Here is a 21,554-nt window from a genome sequence, read left to right as displayed (position 1 = left end):
GTGAGAGAGATCAAGAATCTGAGTTTTCATGGCATTCGTATTGGCTGCACTCCGACAAAGCATGGGCAGGGGGCTGCACAAACTTGTTCTAAAGAAAGCGAAGTACCACAGTTCTGACTTGCAGGCCTGGGCCTGTCGGAAACCGAAATGAACCAACCATGATGAGTTGCATGGCTGTTCTGTGGTGTGGATAATTGTCCACTTGAATCTTCTTGAACCCACCAAGTTCATTTCACTCATGAACTGAGGCAGAACGGGACCAGGGTTTTCACAATTCGAAAGGAAGAGCATTAATCTCCTGCATGGGATCGTTTCAATGGAGGAATAAACTGGAACCAAACAAAACCAAGAGATTTGGGCACCCCATTCTAATGGCCTTCTTGAAGAGAGAGAATGAAAAAAATAGTACTGGAGATAAACAAGGGAGCATATTTTAGATGGGCAACCTTTCTGCCTGAGCGATTACTAGACTGAATATATGAACCCACTATTACGCAAAGTCAAACACGAGGCCAAAAAAAATCAGAGCAAAGGTTTGGATAAGTAAGGGTGGGGGTATTATTATTTTACTGTTAGTCCTGATGTAGCAGGTGCCATATTACAATCTGCTTCAGGCAGCAGCAACGGATTTGCCAGCTAAATTCTGATTACGGAATTTGCAGTGCTGATGAGAATGACAAACAAAAAGAACGCAGCTTGGTTTTCAAATACCAGGTCAACCTTGCAGTGCTGATGGCCAGGCAAATGTGTTTGGACTTGTAAACTGGACAGATTTGACTTTGTAGTCAAGAGGCAGGGAAACATGGGACACCAAGATGTCATTTTTTGCTGCCGCTATGAAACTCCTACAAAGACAATTCAAGTGTTTGCCACTGTAGTGGGGCCACACTGGTATGTGTGGTATGAATCAGAGCAGTTCCACTACTAACATTTGACTTGGATGAAGCTATACTGATTTACAGCAGCAGAGGATCTAACTCAATGAACCTCTGAGCGCTGCAGAACTCCATAGTTTACCTCTTTATATTCCCTAGTGGGCACCTTCTTGCCCATTATTTTCCTGCCAGCATCGGATTTCTGCTCGCCCAGGACACCTTGCTTAACAAGAACTCAGCCAAGTTCCCAAGACATAAAACATGTTTGTTGACATGTTTCTTTCTTTGTTGTTTCTCTAATTCATCACTGAGACCAAAAAAAAAAATCAACTTCAGAACCATGGACAGCAAAATGCCAAGTCTAGTTGTCTGATGGCTCAGTGAGAAATGCTTTGATCAGTGCAATTGAGCCTTTATGAATACGTAAGTGGAAGAGTTTTCAGAGTCTTGGAAAATGTAAGTGTTAAATACATTGGGTGTGTATAGGTGTTTAGAGAGAGAGCACAAAGAGCGCCAAGAATTAACATACTGGTGGACAAAGCTGAATAGGATGTAGCTTACTCTACCCATGTGATAGGGAGGAACAGAAAATGCATGCATAGTACAGCGAGATGATACCAGTATTCAGCATGCGTCTCCTCATTGATGAATATAAAATATTTATTACCCTGGCCACCATAACATTGCAGGCAGGGGAATGGACCATAAGGGAAGAGAGGTTTTTTTATACCTATATATGCGCTTGTTTGGCAGACTATGATTTGTTAATAAAATGCATATATTGTATATGTAATAATGCTTTTGTCTTATATAGCACCTTTCATTCAAATGGATCCAAAAAGACATTCTAAACTTTAAGAAGAGATTTTATATTCTGGTAATTTTACAGGTTACTCGTAACAATTGATTATACATATTCTTGAGAAATGTAATATTGATTCCCAAGATCTACAATTAATAAAAAAGCCTGTACTGGGGACAGAAAGAAACCAGCAATCTGAATTAACTGTGAATTGTCAGAGTCTTACAGCATCAAGCACCACGGTTGAATTCTCGCTTCACAACTACTTAATGTCTGCGGAGAAGGCATAAGGCAAAGTTTAGAAGACACCAATTAGTGCATACAGGTCCATGATGCATACATCAACAACATAAGATACGCCACTGACTGTGTTTGCACTGCTTCAGCTACTGCTGTGACCAATGCCAGCAAGAAATTCAGAATGATGATTGGTGTTAGGAAGACAAAAAAATGTGATAATAAGTGAACACAGTAATGCACATGGTGAGCAATACCTTGATGGTCAAGTAGTGGAATAAGTGAATAGTTTCCCCTACATAGGGAGTCTAGCAACATCAGAAGGAAGATGTGGTGAAGAAATAAAGAGAAGGATACAGCTGGCCAAAAATGTATTCAATGACGGCTAACGACTTCTATATTGTTGAAAGTTAAAACTGTACATCCGCACTAGACTGCTGAAGTGTTGGCATTTTGGTGTTATAGAAGAATGATAAAAATGAGCTGGATAACCAAAACGATGAACAAGGAGGTGATGAGAAGGATGAATTTGAAAATAGCACAACTCCTTGAGACCCTAGGTAAAAGAATACCATCTTTCCGTGGACACACAGCTCACTCATCATAGGGCAACTGGATTCCAACACTCATGCTATCAGATAAGAGCTCAGGCAAACCAAAAAGAGGAAGAAAGAGAACCAGGGAACTGGTATCCAAAGGAGAGTGGAAATTTTATAACTCGATCACAACTGGGAAAGATGGAATATGGAGTTTGCCAACCACTATCTTCCGAGATGTCACTTGAAGAGAGACAGAGAATCTCAGGGGTTACATGTAACAATAGTGGGTAAAAAAAAAATCTCTGCCAGATTGATTTTTTTTAAGTTTATGAGAGCCCTTTAAAAAACAACAATGTGACTATTAGGACATATGTTTAATTGTGTTCATTTACACCTACACACACACAGGAACAGTATGGATTGGAGGAATCACTGCTGCCTACTTGCTAATACCTGTTATGGCAAATTCTTCTGCCTCCCTTCCCCAGTGCAGAGGGTCAGCTCAAGGTCTATTCACTACTGAAGTGAGATTTAAATAATGCACAGGCTTTGTACTGGCACCTCTGCAAAGGAAGGCATTCCATCCTTTGCACTCACAACCCTTCCATATTGATTTAGCCATCCTTTCCCCTGCCCTCACTGCCACGCATACACACTCATCAGAAATATTTGCACCATAAGCCAGAAGGAGTCACGTACACTATGGTGACAGCACATGGGAGGCTGGGAGCACTCACAAGAGGTCCGACATTCACCGCACAAGTGAAAGGCAGCAAGCATGCCTGGAGAGGAAACACAAAGCACTTAATAGTCACTAGAGTTGGAACAGCACCACAAAGTTAGGATCCCCAGTTTGGGGTGCTCAGACTGGGTTTAGGCCAGTTCTAGTGCACCCCATCAACCAGCCCATAGGCCAGGGTAGCGGCACACACAGCAGAGTGACTATGCTCAGATATGTTTATTAAAAAGAAATCACAAATCAAGAAAAAAAAGCTAAGTAATTTTAAGAGCTGCAGGGACTGTAGGGGTGTCCATGGCTTCCACCATTTTGAGCACAGGCTGCATGAGGCCCCTTAGGAAAGTTGCCTCGCTCACCCCAGGACAGAGGTGTAAATGGAGCTGTCTCCTTCCTCCTCACTGGGAAGTGCAGTCATCTGGCTTTATATTTATTGCAATAACCTCCTGTTTGAAAGTGAAAGTTCAGAGGCTGGGCACCCTCATCCATCTAACAGGACAGTAAATCTCCCTTTCACGGAGTTGAAGCACTGAAGCTAATCGGAATTTTTCCCCCGTCTCTCTTTTCAGAGATAAATTTGAAAAGCTTATGCACAATGGGAAAGGAGCCTAGAGCAGGAGCAAACTGAACTGGCAGTAAAAACCACATCACCTTCCGCAAGGAAAGAAAAAGTCATTGCTGTAATAAAGCATGCTGGCTCTATGACCAAATGCCGGAGAGGCACTTGCAGAAGTCAAATGTAATGAATATTCAGCATTCTCTGGGTATTGTGGCACAGCAAAGTTCCTCCATCAAGGGTCTCATTCCTATGGATGAGAAGAAAAGATAATAGATTCCCGTTTGGCAGAAGCAGCCCCAGACATGTTAACTCAGAGCATACCGATTTCCCTGGGAGATGAGCAGGGTGGATATTATTAATGACTCTGTTCATGAGGCCATTACCACTGTGATGGTTTGGGGAGGGAGATATCAGCACCTGTGTTGCAAAAACCCTGTTATTAAAGGTTTACATCTAAAGCTACAAATAGGGGTTTGTCTCAACAGCATTCCCAGTCCTTTTTGTTTCCTGCAACCCTTCATAGGAAAGTTAGTTTGTTCTCAGTGATGTTCATGGAGAGCGAGGAGCTCACAAATACTTGTGCAAAAAGCACTTATGTGAAGGCTCACATCAGAAGTGGTTGGGGAACAATTGTGAAATCTCTTTTATTTCCATCCCCTATTTCTAAGTGGTTCAGACATGGTTCAAAACCAATATTATGTCACTTGGGCAACCAATCAAACTCCAAGAATAACGGCAAGCAGGAGACATGATCAAAGTGAATAGATCAAAACAACCTTTAGGATGAAATCTGTTTGTTTAGCGTATTTCAAACATGTTACAAGAGGGTAAAAATCAAATTTCATTTCTAACTATGAACACAAAAAAGGATTAAATTCACTGCATAAATCATAGGCCAGGCCAGGACTCACCCCACATGACTTAGCTCCAAGCACACACCTTATTACCGGTTTGATTATATATGTTCCCAAAAAAGCAGCAGGCTGTTTAATTTACAGAGACACTGAGCAACGGAGGTGGGGGTGATGAGCACTGGGGAAAAATTGCACTTATTAACTAACATTTCTTTGCATAGTGTAGAGAGCTGTGGTTATTAATGATAACATTAACACCCCTAGGTCTTTTTACAAGTACACACGTTGATTAATGAATGCACACAGCACCCTATGAGGTGGGCAAGTCAGTATCTGTCTCTCCATCTCATAGATGAGCAGACAGACACAGACAGGTTATAACTAACAATTTTCCAAGGGGCCAATGATTTGCATGCTTTCTTAAGTCAGGCACCAAGCCTGAGCCTGTTGAGCATCAACACCCACAGCTCCCACTGACTTTATAATGGACCTCGCTAGAAACCACGCCCCATGGTGACCCCAAATCAGTGGCCATTAAATGGTTTGTCCAAGGTCACCCAGTAAGTCAGTGGCAGAGATGGGATTGGCATGCAGGAGTTCCCGGCTACCACCTTATGTTCACCCCTCTAAAAACTACTTGCTCACAAGACCACACCAAATGCTCCTCTAGTCCACTCTTTACCAAGGACTCTTATTTTTCATTTCCACAGGCTTGGAGGAAGTAGCTAGGATGAAAGTCCTGGCTCCAGACAGGAGTGGAGGTATGTGCCAAATAACTAATGTTATATAAACCCTAAATATACTAGAACATCCTACAATGACATAAACATACTTTAATGATCTGATCCTGCTCTCCTTGATGTCAATGCAAATCTCGGATTGATTTCAGGGGGGGCTGGATCAGGCCCCATGTCCCGTCTATTAATTATAGACTCTAATGCTGCCCAGAGTGGGTCTCTGATAGCTCTTGGCAAGTCCAGAAGTAAGAGCGTCCTGCTTAGAGTTTACTATGTTCTGTGGTGGCTCTGGTCACAAGCACAGTTCTGGTTTACCTACCCTTCTGTCTGGCTCGCTGTCTTCCTGACTTGATCCCTAACAGTTGCGTCTTCCAAGCATCTTGGCTATTGTGACAATAACTCTGAACGCTAGGCCCAGCAATGCAAGAGTAAAAATTGCAATAGCCTTCTAGACCTTTGACAGAGCTGAATGTCGGTACCCCACTTCATTTTGTCCTCAGCTTTTGCAGCTTGTATAATAGCCTCATAGCCTGAGGACTTTGTCTTCGGCTCTACTGCCTCTTTTCTTCTCTTCCCTCTTCCTCTTGGCATAAAACTGGTTCTTAACCCCTCTCTTACCACCAAGTGAAATGCACTCCGTTTCCATCAGGAGTAGCAGCTGTTGTGTTACTTTATTGCCAATCTTCAGGTGTTGCGCAGTAGCTGGGCCAGTGAAACATTGCTTCCCCCATCACACACACCCACGCTTTGCGTAAAGCTGGGAACATACAGAGTGTAAAGACAGCAGTGAGCAGAGAGAGGTTTGTCTCCCTCCCCCTTTCTGGACTCTCAAGGCATTGCTGGAAACAGCTCAGCGCTGCAAGAGAGGCATAACTTAGGACAGAAAATTGATTAGATAGATAAGGGCTTTTGTACTAAACCAGGGAAACGGGAGGAGGGGCAGCGAGAGGCTGGAGGACAGTCGGCAGTATGTTAATTTGTTTGCAATCTGATAGAATTGGGATTAACTGATGGGGGTTGAGGATAATTTGGGGTTTTCTGCAGCACCCAAACTCTGCAGCTGGTGCTAGTGCTTTAGACAAGCTCCACGTGTGTCTGACAAAGCACTACCCGGCCTGGCCAAAGCTGCTGCCTGGAAAACTCATTCCAGCGTGAAGTACCACTGCTCCTCCAAACTGAAATACGGGAACCTGGCGGCGGCTGACACAAAGTCGATCTCGCTGGGTCCTCTTAAAGGAAGAGGCTGAAGGGCAACACATACAGAAAAACTTGGTACCCACCACATAGAATCACAGAATATCAGGGTTGGAAGGGACCTCAGGAGGCCATCCCCCCTGAATAACCACATACATGCCCCTGTATAACCACATACGCCCTGTCCCGTTGACACTTACCCAGAGAGGTAGTGGTGCCCTCATTAAAAACAAAAACAACTGCACTGTTGTGCAGCAGTGGCTCAAGGTGCTGGAGTAACATCCTAGTTCGCTAGAGTCTTCTGGCCCATTTTAGAGAACGCCAGAGTGCCTTGGAAAGCTGAACATTCCAGGTCCGATTAGGAGACTCCTTCACCACTGCTCCAGCACAGCTGGCCATAATGGTAGCAGAGGGATTTCTCAGTGTCCCCAGGGATGCAAGACCACAAAGGGAGGAGATCACAAGAACCATAGCTCCAAGTCCCCTCTCTGCATCCTCCAGCAGAGCTGGCCAAGCAAACAAAGAGTTGGTGCAGAGCGGGAGGACAATACACTGCAATATTGACAGGGCTAGCAGCAGGCATACTGACCCTGTGCCCTGGGGCAAAGCAGCTCCGTTATGCAGGGCTCTGCCTATAAGGCACAATAGACACACACACACACACACACACACAATAGCTGAAATGAGGACGGCAAAGTGTGGGACGGTGCATTCTCCATGCTGCTTCTGATTTATCTACTGACTGATGGTGCATTTATTGATCCCTGGCTGCCAAGCAGATGGTCCTTGCTAAAACACAGCCCCGCTCCAAGCAGAACGGGAGAACTAAGGGGAGAGCTTTGCAGTCAGCACTGGCTTTCGCGTGCGCATTTATGCTGAGCGGTGACACAGCTGCTGACAAAAGGAGCCACTCTGGACAGATGGCACGTCAGAGGCAGCATCAGTTCCCGCTGTTGGTGAGCTGAAGTCCAGTTAGCAAGAGGGCATTTGCTGCCCCAGTGCAGACATCTGGCCAGTGTCCTGCAGCTCTTCCATTCAAACCAGATTCTGTCCTAAACACACACATGTGGATGCCAGAATTGTTCCAAGGTAAAGCAAATACCCAAAGGGATAACAGTGTGTATAAGCCATGCAGAAGTCCCTTTGATTCCCCTTGCTATGACTATGCTCTTGAAGTCACGTACTCCTGTGTAGACCTGGGATGTGGGAGAACAGGACACCTGGCAGGCTGGGATTTCATGAATCATACACATCGCTGCCATGGTCAAAGGGGGTGGAGAACTCCTGGCATTGAGCAGGGGGGCCAGGGAAAGTAGTATTGTTAGAATCCACAGAACCTTCAGCTCCTCTTCCCAAGACCTACCAGGACTTCAGAGACCCGGATCCACAACTAGGGATAGGAGGTTACTACATATCCCCTCCCCACCCAGCCCATCAATCCCTTAGAGATTCAAAGTCCAGTTACATGGGAGCTCTACTGTGCTGGGAGTCAGGACAGTGCCACAGGTTAGGGCTACAGTTGATGTGGCTGACACAAGTGAACCCTTCCTCCATCACTGGTGGGACAACACCTGAAAGAATAAGCAGTGTCCTGCATAAGCCACTGCCCACTGTAAGAGGAAAGGAAGTGAGAGCAGGCAGCCACCATGAAGCAAGAAGGTTGGCGAGACAAATTTTCCCAGTTACTGGTCGGTCCTGGTTAAGAACAGTCTCGTTTATGGGTTTACCTGAAACGCTGCCCCTTGTCAGGCAAATCCTGCTGAGCCGAGGCAACAAGGATTCTAGCTCAGAGCATCTTGTCATGCCGTGAGATGCGTGGGGAAACCTGGGATAGAGCAATAATCCCGGGGGAGGCGGGGTGCAGAGCCACAGAGATAATGAATGAGTGGAGTTGGTAGCAGCCATTGCAAAGCTCAAAGCTCAGCACATGCAGGCGGATGCAGGGAGCGTAGTGTGACAGTCACACGGAGCACTGGACATTACAGACCGGAGGAAACCAAAGAGCAGAGTCAGTGTCTTTTTTCACTCCAGCTTTATTCTCTGACCCTGGCTCAATATTCTATGACAAACACACCTACAACTCTCCTACATGTAAGGCGTCCCCTATTTTTGGATCTGAGCTCATCTTGGATACTGTAACAGGGTGTCCGGGTTTAGGCCCCAGCTGGGAGAAGCAGTGCTATTTTGCTGACTCATGCTGGAAGCCAGATCAAGTGGCTCTCTGTAGCATTGCCTCACCAGCCGTATTCAGGCTTGTGAATCTAAGTGGGAAGATGGAATTCACTTCACGGAGACAAGGGCCATGAAGGGAGAAATCTCAGGAATGAGCCAAGCTGTGGAGATACTTAGTCTGAGAGGAGGGATGGTCCAGTGGTTAGGAATTAGCCAAGGACTTGGGAAACCTGGGTTCATGTCTCTGCTCCAGCACACACACTTCACGGTGTGACCTTGAGAAAGTCACTTAGCCTCTCTGCGGCTCAATTCCCTATCTGTAAAATGGGGATAATAGCACTGCTCTGCCTCCCAGGGGGTTCTGAGGCAAAATCTGTTAAAGACTGAGGAGTGCTCAGCTCGTGCAGCGATGGGAGCTGTAGAAATACCATAGATCGTTTGTGTAGGTTTATGCTTATTTAATTGAACAATAAAGGCCACAATAAAGTGATTAAGTTAACAATAAAGGGCAACAAACTGCCACAGGGAGCAATTGGGGACATTAACCCTGTGTGTGTGTGTGTGTGATGCATTGAGAGAGGGGTGTCAAGACTTTGCTCACTCCTAGATAAACAACAGAAAAGTGAGGGGCACGTGTCTGTCTGTCTGACTTGCACTTGCTGGGAAAAACTGAGCTCTAATAAGTTTGGAAAAGTCTGTTCTTTTTGCTGTAAAAGGGCATTTCCTTCCTCCCCGACATAAAGATCAATGCGACGTCTGTGTGGAAATGACTCCAATCCCTTCTGACTACTCCATCAGTGCCTGTTACTCCGAGACAGTCTGCCTGTGACTGAGACTGCAGCTGCACCTTACTGCGGGGACCCAAGAAGAGAAGAAACACATGGCTGCAGGAGCACTGCATATTGCATAACAGTGAAGAGCCTCTGCTAAGCCCTGATGGTATTGCCAAGGTGGCAGCCCTCATTTACATGGCACTTCCCATAATGCTCTCTGTGATTTTCTGTCAACCTTCGGCAATTCTCCCTCACTCAAATAGGAGTGGTGCCGAAGTAACAACCTCCAATGTCACGATGGCCTAGGAGCACCGATAAAGGCACCCGAGGCATTAACGGTCTGGCTAAAAATCCCAACCCAGTCACTGAAAGCAGAGTTACAATAGAATGACTCACGTTAGAGGTTGACGAGCTCCCGCACAGCATGGCACCCATGACTTGCCGTTCACATTAACCTGAGACTTGGTTAAAAAGTACACACAGAGTCATCAAGGAAGGGGTTAATCAAAAGTTGGACCTATAGATTGTTCTCACCAATCCATGAAGCACTTCCTCTTTTGACAGGTATCAGGCCCCTTTACGAGGCAAGTTCCTTCCACTGAGATTGGACTGGGATAGAAATTCCTGTTGCGGGACGGGACAATGTGATCTGTGTGTGGAACGGGACTTAGTGCAGTTTATATGCTGAAGGGGACAGAAGAAGAGATAAATGACACCAGCTCAGGCCCAGCCTAAACTGTTTAACTTAAATCAGTTTTTAAAACAATGTGGTTAAACTTGGTGGACTCTTACTTCAGTCTAAGAGACGCTGATTTCCATTTAATTTATCCACTTGAGTTAAACCAAAAAAGCCTCTCAAACCAAAATAAGTCTCCACACAGGACTATGCAGTGGTTTCACTATATCAGTTTAAATTCACAGTGTAGGGTACATACCCCAGTGCAAATTCCTGGAATAGACAAGCCCTTAAGACCCCTCTGAAACATCCCTCGTCTGCTGCATCCAGCGCCCCCATCCTAACAAACAGATTCAGCTCAGACTCCAGCACTGGTCACCTGCTACTGACACACACATTCCTGTTGCTTGAAAGAAAATACCAAAAAGCCTAATGTGGAAAAAGCCCTCCAGGTGGCTGCGTCTGAGGAAACAGACGAAAGCTCTTGAAACTGATCCTGTCTCTCAGTTCATTCTTTATAGGTGACTGAATAGCAACATTCCCCAGGTATCAGAGGGGTCGCCGTGTTAGTCTGGATCTGTAAAAGCAGCAAAGAGTCCTGTGGCACTTTATAGACTAACAGACATATTGGAGCATGAGCTTTCGTGGGTGAATACCCACTTCGTCGGATGCATGTCACCCACGAAAGCTCATGCTCCAATACGTCTGTTAGTCTATAAGGTGCCACAGGACTCTTTGCTGCTTTTAACATTCCCCAGAGAAATCCATCTCCCGCTCCCTTTTGTGCCAGTTACTAGTGGTGATCGTTCTGCTGGTAGTCCAGCTAAAGGGCTGCTTTACTCAGGAACGACAAAGAAGGTGGATGTACCTCCACCCCAGCCCGTGCTGAGCTCACAGCTGTTAGTTTAACAAGAGCAGCTCTTCCGCGGTCTACCCCAGGGCAGCTACTCCAGTGCCCCAGGGTGTGTAGTACCCAGCCCAGCCGGTACCAAAGAAACAAACAGTGCCAGTTCACTTAGCAGCCACAGTGGTGGACTGAGCTGTACTTCCACTAGGGGCTTCACTTGAGGGTTACAACACACCACCTACAATCCTAGCTTTGAGCTGCCACCAGTGACCCCGACTCTCCGCTGGCCTCCCTCTGGGGAGAAGGCTGCCTTCCTCTCGGGGATGCTGACCTGCTCAGTGGAAGCTCCAGCTCTAGGAAGAGGTGGTGAAGTATAAAGGAAAAAGCCTCTAGTCGATCTGAGAGTGTCCATGATAAAATGGCGAGTCATTTTCAATTACCAACAGGGAACGGCCAACTAAGAGTTCCTGGAGGGGAGCGAGACGCTGTCATTTAACCAAGGGCCACAATCAATGCTTCCTCCTGCCTAGAAGTAGCACTAGAAGAAGGCCGGTGACAAGCTACCCCTGTAACCCAGCGCCGTGGCATGCTGGCTCTGCTTTTCACACAGTACCCCAGTTACGCAGCAGTCATGGCTGGGTCCCCGGGAAGTGGCCTGGCAGCACAGATCTCTCGAATAAGTAGGTCACAGTTAAGGGGAGCGTGCAATGGCTGAAATTCTCTGGTCAGCATCTGGCCTGAGCCCTGGGATAATGGCGCACTGAGGGGAGAGATCATCCCCACCGGCTGGGGAGACTCCCTGCAGACTTGACTCCAGCTGAGTGGCTCTTCAGCTCCTAAGGTGGCCCCCATAGGGCAAGAGATGGACATAGCCTCACAGCCCTGCCCCTGAGGCCCAGGCGCTATTGCACAGAGGGACCATGCAAAGCTGTGCTCCATGCATGCAGCACACACAAAACCCCCTCCCCCAGGTCTCCCCCCGTTACAGGCATATGCAGCCTTCTCCCTTAGGAAATGGCAGCACGACTGTCCTCAGGCGCCTTTGCTCCCACTGAGGCAAGGTCTGGGGATTTTGGCCAATATATAAACACAGGCACCCCCTTCACCCATCCCTCTGTGGCTTTGAGTGATCCATACTTCAGGGCCTGACTGTGGTCTGCTGGATCAGATGGACTGATACGCTGTGTCCCGCCCCCAGCAGCCTGACCTATCCCGCTCTCCTCTAGCGAGTAAGTTTCCTTCCTTCTGTTATGTTTTCCCTTCCTTCAGCTGAAATGAATGGCCTGTTTTCACAGATACTAGAAGGGAAGGATACAGGCACCAGCATACCTAGAGTGTGATTGGCCGCTGGGAAAAGGGCCGCAGTATCTCCCCACGCCATTTGCTAATCAGCAACCATGTCTGTGTCAACATGCCCATTTGGGCCAGAAACTTTACCTCCGCAGCAATGTTTTCCCTGCAAAAAAGGTGTGTAGCAGCTCAACCGGAGCTCCCACAGGTCATGCACACGCACAATGGGCTGTTGTCTTAACCTATCTGACTCGTGGTTAAACCCTCTGCATCTGTTCCTGCTTTTGGGAGCATAGGCATTAGCGACGGACGAGACCGGTTACCTTATTCAGTCCTTTCCCAAGGGCTCAGCAAGGGCCAGCCTACAGCCATGCCGGACGGGGTATATCCTAGCTCAGGGTTTCTCAAACAGGGGTCGCCACTTGTTCAAGGAAAGCCCCTGGCAGGCCAGGCCGGTGTGTTTACCTGCCCCGTCTGCAGGTACAGCCGATCGCGGCTCCCACTGGCCATGGATCTCTGCTCTGGGCCAATGGGAGCTGCTGGAAGCAGCGGCCAGTAAGTCCCTCGGCCTGTGCCACTTCCAGCAGCTCCCATTGGCCTGGAGCAGCGATCCGCGGCCAGTGGGAGCCGCAATTGGCCGGACCTGCGGATGGGGCAGGTAAACACACCAGGGGCTTTCCCCACACAAGCGGCGACCCCAGTTTGAGAAACCCTGCCCTAGCTCATCTGATCCCGGAAGCTTAGCAGTCATGGGCCTGGCTAGCACTTGGACCGAAGAACACCTGGGAACGCTGTGTGCTTTCAGCAGCCCTCTTTAGGAATTCATTCAGGGAAGTCCTATGGCCTGTGTAATATGGACGATGATCACAATGGTCCCTTCTGGCTTTATAATCTATTATTGTTCCTTATACATGGGAGCTGGTGGGGAAATAGGGGAGTGGAACTTCATGAAAAATGTCATCTTTTCCTGTCAAAATTGGACATTTCAGCAAAAAATTTTAAAAATTGGAGAATTTCGAATTCAGAGACACTCCAGTTTGCATTCCACTGCTAACCCCATCCCCAGTTAGAAAGGCTCAGGTGAGGAGACAACCCCCAGTCTCTTGCACGCAGCCTATGGGCTTATCGATACACAAAACGTGTACCACTTTAACAACACCAGTATAGTTAAAGCAGGACAGCTCCCCTAGCGTGGATGCATATCAGCATAAAAGTGCTTAGACCCGTGCAGGAAGGGGAATAAGCCATGCTGTATAAAACATGGTAATACTGAGATAACTGCATCCATCCAAGGTTGGACTGGTACGACTATTCAGTAAAAAATCATCCATGCAATTGACATCGTTATTATACCAGTATAAAGAAGATGTGCAGTCCAGCCCTAAGCTATCGGACTCTTATGGCTCACCACCCCTCACACACATATTCATCTTAACTTTTCCTCTGCTTAATTTCATCTGATGACTTGTGTTTATTGCCTAGTTATGAGACTAACACATCCGACAAAGCACAGCTTTCCCTGGCTGTGGAAGCCCGCGCCTTGGTTCTGCTTTCCTCAGCATGAATTAGGTCATTAAGAGAGGGCTGCTGTTTGTTTCCCTTGATCTTTGTTTGATTCATTAGGTTTTTTTCACATATTTTCTTGTCTTCTGCTCTCAGATCTCAGCAGATGCTTTCGCCCCACTCCCAACTCATCCCCCACGCCTCTTTCCTCACTTCACAAGGAGATAAAAGCACTGCGAAGTCCCTCCCCACCCTTCCCCTCCTATCAGCGGAGCCAGAAAGCGAGTGTGATTAATAACCACTCAGTGACTAGCCTGCAAAGCACAGGGAAGATTGATCATCAAGTCGAGATGGTGGCAGACGGAAATGTCATGAGTGCTGAGCTGTTATCATGCCACCACAGGGAATATGGACCCCATGGCAGGAGAACCCACCCACCCCCACCACAGTGCGAAGCAGCGTGGCACTTACAGGCAATTACAGTTTCCCTGCACTATAGACACACATAAGGCTGCCATGATGGATAGGCTCAGCTGTAAGCAAGAGGCAGGGCAGAACTGCAGGGAGTCCACTCCTCTCCTTTTGGGGTGGCTAGTGCCCAGGCACCTGCTGGGGCTCTGGGAATGTGACTGTGCCCAGCTGCTGAGCAGGGCGTGAAGTGAGCAAAGACGCTTCTTTTGCCTAGAGCCAGCCTTACGGGTGGGCGATGAGGTGACCGCCCAGGTGGCCAGGGGGCACCATCCAAGTGGCCTGGGCTGCCAGAGCAGGGGTGGATGCAGGTGAGCCCCTGGCCAGCCAGTCAGGGGCAAGCGATGCCACCCAGAGCTGCCAACCTGGCAGGGAGGCACAGGCAGCAAGGCTTACCTCTGCAGAGCCAGCAAACCGGCCCCTGGTCCCCCTCTCCTACGCACACGTGCGGTGGCCACGCACCCGCTCTCCTCCCGCTAGGTGGTCAGGGTGCCTGGCCGGGGGAGCCCTCAGCTCAGAAACTCCTCCCCCTGCGCAGCCCAGCCAGGCCCTGTGGCCAGGAGCTGGTCCTCACGCCCTGCACCTCGCACTGCTAGTCTCAAACTCAAAGAAAAGGCGCCAAAATACAACTTCGTCCAGGGCGTCGTTTTCCCTAAGGCAAGCCCTGCTTGTGCCATCTCCATACAGACCCCATAGAACAGCCAAGCACAATCTGTGTGTGTGTGGTTAGAAACATCCCCTTACCTGCTCAGAGAGCCACCTCCTGCGCTGCCTAAACGGGAGAAACACACCCAGGGGAGTCTAGCTCCAGACGTTGCCTCCAAAGTGTCATCTCCTTCTCAGCTTACTCCGTTTGAATGGAAGTCACTTGGTTGAACGTCATTCGAGCGCCAAAAGCGGCGTCCCCTACAGAAGAAAAAGCAGGACTCACTATTGCTTTATTTCCCAGTACACCAATAGCCTGCAAGGCCACGGTTACGGCGGTGGTGACGACGCACCTTTAACCTGTCACAGCGGAGCAATTCCACACTTCGCAGACCCCAGGGTAATCCAGCCAAATGGAGCCCCACAACCTGGCATTTGAGTCCACAGGACAAAATTCATCTGGTCATTGAAGGGTACTAACCAAGCAATGGGGGCTGGGTGGCTCCTGATCGTGAGACATGAGAGACGCGCCCCTTTAGGTCACTGGTTTAAAACAGCCCACATTTTTAGCAGCCAGCGGTCACTGATGGCTGGTGTCATGCTCTGTGAGTGGCTGCACAGCAGTGTTTCTCAACTGGTGGCTCATGAAAGGTGATCAAGGGGGACCCAAGGCATTGAACATTTTATTACAAAGCAAAGCGAAGCAAACTTTGCTCTCCCATGTCCCACATATCCTTCCCATTCAGGGTCAAGTATTGTCTGTCAACCTCTCGCTGGACTGGTGCATTTTTACTCTTACTTCTACAGTAAGTTTAAAACACAAACACTTGAGACTTTACATAAGGGGTTGGCAACCAACAAAGGTTGAGAAATACTGCTCTAGAGGGTAGTTGTCCCATCATACACAAAACCACCATCACAGCTGGCAGCCTCAGAACAGATCCAAAGACCCAGGACTGAAAAGGCATTGAGACCAACGTGCCCTCTCCCCCTGGCCAGTGTACTTCCTGCTCTGGCTTGAGAGGAAAGCCCATAGCAGTTCTTAGGATAAACAGAGGACTTCAGTCTCCAGGGCGGTTAATCCTGAATGTCAGCAGCACTAAATCCACTTAACATTTTAAGGATTGTGGTATCATGTCACATAGGCGCCCCAGTCATGGGCCAAAACCCCTTTGTACTAAGCACTGTGCAAACACAGAACAAAAATTGACAGTCCCTGGCCCAAAGAGTTTCCAATCTAAGTATTAATCTGGGTAGACTACTTCGGTTATTGCATTGATAACCACCTGGTCAGCAGGCACGTGCGAGGAAGAAATAGCCACCTGGAGTTTGCACTCTAAACCAGAGCATGACTGTGTTTCCTTGGCCATGGTTAGAACAATCCATATGACTTTGTTAACGGGGTCCATGAACATGCAGTTTCATGTAAGGTGACCTGGGTTCCAACTGGCCTGAAGTTGGGAGATATCCCCGCTCCGTCAGTGATGCCATTTGTCCCCACCACAATAGCACCACATGATTTGACACACCACATGGTTGCAGTGCTGAATAATTTAAAAACAAAACTGCCACCGACTCTAGGAACTGTCCATACACAAAGCAGTTCACAAAGGCAACCATACATGGTGGCACATGGACTCTGATTTACTTATGTGTGGGGTCTAGAACAAGTGCAGAACGGATGGACTATAGGAGGAATATGCAACCCTCCATCTCCTCATACCAACAGCCATAAGGGACTGTCAGGTCCCCACAAAGACCATTCGCTGTGATGCTAACCTTTGGGAGAACTGTTACTGAAAGGGGTGAGTCCTGGGGTAACTATATTACATCAGCCGATGGAGCAAGCAGATTTCAGGAGACAAAGAATAGAAAACGGTGCTGGGCTGCTGTTAAGTGGATGTTAGGTGAGATAACCCCGATAACAGACCTGCCCATGGATAAGCAGTCAGGTTCTCCTATATTCATTCTATTCTCTAGGGTTATTAGCTGGGATATTTAAAAAAAAAAGTTATTTAGGTTCTTTTGAAATGTAAAGCTCTTGCAGGATCAATTAGAAGAAATGCTAAATTGGAATAGTGATGACAGTGCTGATGAGCATTTACAGCCCTCGAGAGTGAAGATTTAGCCTTTCAAACTCATATTTAAATCTGACAAAACTGAGCAATGAAAATAAAGTGTGGGAAGCCCTCGTGATATAGAGAACAAGAAAGAAGGAAACATGGTGACTTGAAAGGCAACATTAGAAAAGGTCTAGGAAACATCTCTTCCTGCATTAGCCCTTCTCTGGTATCATCTCTCTACCTCTGCACGGCCATTCTCACCTCTCCCTGGAATTGTCCTCCAGCTCAGCATCCCGCCCATCCATTTGTCTTTCCAAATCTCCTATATGGATTTCCCACATGCTCCCCGTAGGGCTGTGAACTAGGTGTCTGCTGTAGAACCTTGTAGTGTGGCAAGGAACTATTCTGCTGACTCACCCTATCAGCCAGATCATGTGGGTCTCATTAGCTCCACTCAGGAACATAAAGAAAGAGGCAAGGGAGCTAGGCTAGAGACAGGAGGGCCTTCAGGTAGAAACCTTAAACAGCCCTCTGAGGAGGGAGCGTGGGAGCTAAGGCTTACATTTTGGACAACAGTCCTGCTTGCTTTAGGACTTTGTAACTTTAATTTGAAATAAAGGAAAGGCAGAGGAGGGAAGGGAGTTTACACAATAACCATCATGCATCATGCTTAAAGAGGACTTAACCAACCACTACTGTACATAATGAGAAGAAAGGAAAGAAAATCTGATCCCTGGAGGTCAGCAATAATCACATCAGAATCCTGATTTCACAAGGAAATAAACAAGCCAATCCATCACTCAGTGTCAACAGGTTACAATCCACAAATCTCATGTCAGAACCATGCAGATCCACTGTGGAGACAGGCACGGGTTGGTTTTCATTTGGAAGGAGTAGGGAGTGAGATACAATGAGAAAAGACTTTTTAATCAAGAGAAAAGTTTCTCAGATTTCATGCAGGGGTTCTGGGTTATTCCCAGGGATGGGTGAGCCACAAAAGAATTAGAAATCTGGATCAGATAAACATGAAACATTTGGATGTTCATCTGATCTAGCTGAACTTCTTGGACCAGACTTTGATGGCAGTTACACCGGTGTAGATCTGGAGTAACTCTAGTGACCTCAAGTGATTTTGATGGCGCTAATCTAGATTTACTTCAGAGTAACTGAGATCCATAACGGGGTCGAGATGTACCATCTGTTTCAGATTTTTTTCCTGCTTCTGGCTGAAAAAGCACAAAATCTTGCCCTATTCTCTACAGGTGCCAGGAGCCTTAACTAGAGCTGGACCCCATCCATTCAGCTGCAGTGGGGTTGTGGTCAGGATTTCAAAGTACTTTGAATGAAGGTTTGTGAGAAGGTCTTTGTTTAGAGACCCCACTCAGGATCAGAGCCAATTGTGCGAGGTGCTGTACAAACATATCTGGAGACTTTAACTATTTCTCCCTTCAATCATTTCTTGTATATTTTAAAACACAAGCAATAAGTACTAACCAAGGAAAGAAGATCAGTTGGATGATGTGGGGGCGGGGGGAAGGAGATGACAAGGCTTCTGCAGACTCAGGTTCTGCCTTCACGCTCTCTAGTTTTACCATTTGATGGACCTATTTTCTCATACCTCCCTGCAGCCCATCTATTATTCCCTCTCTTATTAAACCTTCCTTCCCGGACGAATGACTGTAATTTGTCATTAAATTAAGGGATGAAGTGGGTCTTAAAAAATATAGAAAGGTGATTAACTTCCATCAAAAGGAATATTTCTCCATTATAAAACTCTATCATCCAGCTCCCTGCAGGAGTATTGTTGTTTACCGTGGCTCTGGGATGAGCTGGGGCAGGAGAGAGAGTTGGATTAACAAACTTCTGCTACATAAATATGTGAATCGGCCAAAAATATTAAAATGAATGTGGAAGAAAACACTATAAACCTGTCATTATACAGAGGTTCTGCATTGTGATTTATTACTTCAGAAATACAACAAAATAACAATGGATTCTAGATTTACACACACACACACACACACACACACACGTTAGTATGAATTCTATGGTGGCTAGGTGCTACTTACAAAACAAAGGGTCAATCAGCACCAGCATCCAGATACCTGATACAAAGCTATTTCTTCTGGAATCCCATAGATCTCTTGCCAGCAATGAGCATTTCATTGCCATGTGGTACACGATTGTTGTCTCCCAATCCAGGCCACAAAAAGCAAAAGCCAGCATGACTATGGGTTGGAAAGGTGACCTCGTGGTTGAGACATGAGGCTATGAGTCAGGAGTCCTGAGCTCTATCCCCATCCATGCCCAATAGATTTACCTTGCAGTGTTATTTGCATTGCTGCTTCTCCACGCCAGAGATTCTGCACCAGTAAAAAGGGGATGATATTTAGCCATGCAGCAGCTGCTGCTTTGTCCTGTATCTTCTTTGCTACAGTCATGGTTTTTCCCCGAGTGTCTGCCTTCTGCTGACGTTGGACTGGACCATCAGCAGCCAGACCACGGTGCCGCTCCATGTCCCCATGCGCCAGGCATATCCAGATCCAAAGTCTGGAGGTTGGGATCATGTCTTCTTTAAACAGATCAAGTCTCTTATCCTCCTTCCATTGAACCAATCCTGCTGGAAAGTCACTAGCACTTCAGTGAGGCTGTGAGGACCTGCCTGCGCTGGGGGAAGGAAGAAATCTGCCTATCTAAGGAAAAAGCTTCATTTTGGAACTCTGCCTCAGCCCACTTTATTGGGGTATCTGAGCACGTCACAATCTTCAGTGTATCTATCCTCACAACATCCCCTGTGAGGCAGGGCAAGTCTCCCCATTATAGAGAGGGGAAACTGAGGCACACAGAGACTAAGTGACTTGTCCAAGGTCACAGAGGAAGTTGGGGCAGAGCCCAGAATTAAACCTACGACTCCTGGATCCCAGGCTCGCACTCTAATTGCTGGACTATGCTTCCTGCCTTTCACAACCGCAGAGGGGACATCAGGTGGCAGAGTCAGACTGCAGTGGAGGGATTAGGAGAGGGAACCTGTACCTGGTACAGAGAGCAGGGGTCTGTTTCTCCTCTTACTGACGCTGGTGTAAATCAGGAGTAACTACTGCAGTCGGTCCATTTGTATGGCTGTAGAACTGGTGTAAATGAGAGATGAGTCAGGGCCTGATGGAGCACAGCTTCCCCTACAGGTTAGGGGGGTCACTCCTTCTGCAACCCCAAATCACTGTGTTGGGCTGAGCAGGGGTGCGTGCGAGTTCTCCTGGCCAGGCCAGCGCTATTGCAATCTGGCATTTCTTCCAGGCACTGGAAAAACAGGCCAGTGCTGGGCCACGACAATAAACGAAAACTCCAGTATCATTCCCCACCAATGCCTGTAGCCCGATCACCTCTTCACATTCCCTGTTCTTTGCTTGATTTCCATCACTGGTGCTTCGGAAGCTCTTTCTGCTCTCTCTTTGATGCTCAGCAGAGAATCCCCTGCCCTCCCCTTCCCCACGGGTCCTGCTCACTCACTTCCCCTCAGCATTGTTAGACTGGGGGCAAGCCAGGGAGGAGGTGAGATTTTGGTTCTGGCATCTCTGCGACTTGTCTGCTGGTAATGAGCCCTCTGGTCCAGTGAGCAAGGAAGGAGAAGGAGCAGGAGGCCAGAGAAACCCCAACTAACCCTCCTGTTTATCTGTATGCTTCTTCCTGGTAGATGCTATCTCTGCCTGAGGCATAAACTCTGGTCAGGGTATTCAAAAAGCCCATGTCACATGCCTGCAAGGAGGGGATCTATTAGTTCCAAAGAAGGGCTCATTCTCTAAAGACCTGCTGATAAACCAAGGCCACTAAGGCAAAGGTAATTTAAAGGTCAAATGAAACCCGGTGCGTCTCCGTCTTCTTTTACAATGTAACATCGCCAAGATGCTTCGCCTGCAAAGGGGAGTTTATATATATTATATTTTTAAGAGAAATTTCTTATCGGCCGAGGAGATACCAAATGTCTGATATGAAACTTCCTGCATTCATCTAGCGAGCAGTTGGCATCTTGCTAGCGGCCAGTATGTCCCATTTTAGAAACAAAATCTCCTGTCATCTTTTTAATCACACTTGGGAGGGAAAAAGACATTTGAATTAAATGCAGGGCTCATGAGACAAAGCGAATCAGAGGACAAAACAGAGTGCTGGCTTGAGCCAGGCATTGAACAGACAGGCTTCCCTTTCTCTAACGCAATGGTAATCTGCCTCAAGTCTACACCTGCACCGCCCCATTGGTATTCCAATCCTGAGCCAGGCCTCCATGCATCAGATCCCATCCTCACTTACAGCACCCCCTACTGTTTGAGTCTTAACCTTTGTGACCAATTTAGGACTTCTCTGCACTGGGGATTTTTGCATGGATGCAGCTGGATCAGTGCAAAGCTCTAGTGTAGACGCAGTGCATCAGTGGCTTGCATTGGTTTGACGCCATGATAAGCCACACCACTGCAAGGCACTTTTTACATCCGTGCAGCAACTCCACACCAGGGATTTGCACTGGTGCATAAATCCACAGCACAGGCTAGCCCTGAGTGGTGACTTGGTGGATGCACACGGAAATCGCGACTT

The 21,554-nt window shown here is 47.4% G+C and overlaps 1 long non-coding RNA gene across 1 annotated transcript in view; it reads right to left on the bottom strand.

Moving 5' to 3' along the window:
- Nucleotides 1-3,500: 3,500 nt before the first annotated feature.
- The window catches only part of LOC123376471, a 50,116-nt gene continuing 32,062 nt past the window's right edge, over nt 3,501-21,554 (bottom strand). Inside the window, exons 2-3 of the long non-coding RNA XR_006581797.1 lie at nt 15,007-15,168; nt 3,501-3,995 (exon numbers count right to left, since the gene is read on the bottom strand). This is a non-coding gene — a long non-coding RNA (uncharacterized LOC123376471). The remainder of the gene's footprint in view (nt 3,996-15,006; nt 15,169-21,554) is intronic.

This window comes from Mauremys mutica, chromosome 8 (genome assembly GCF_020497125.1).
Source record: "Mauremys mutica isolate MM-2020 ecotype Southern chromosome 8, ASM2049712v1, whole genome shotgun sequence".
In the NCBI taxonomy this organism is placed as follows: Eukaryota; Metazoa; Chordata; order Testudines; family Geoemydidae; genus Mauremys; species Mauremys mutica.
This window is presented reverse-complemented; position numbering and strand designations above follow the sequence as displayed.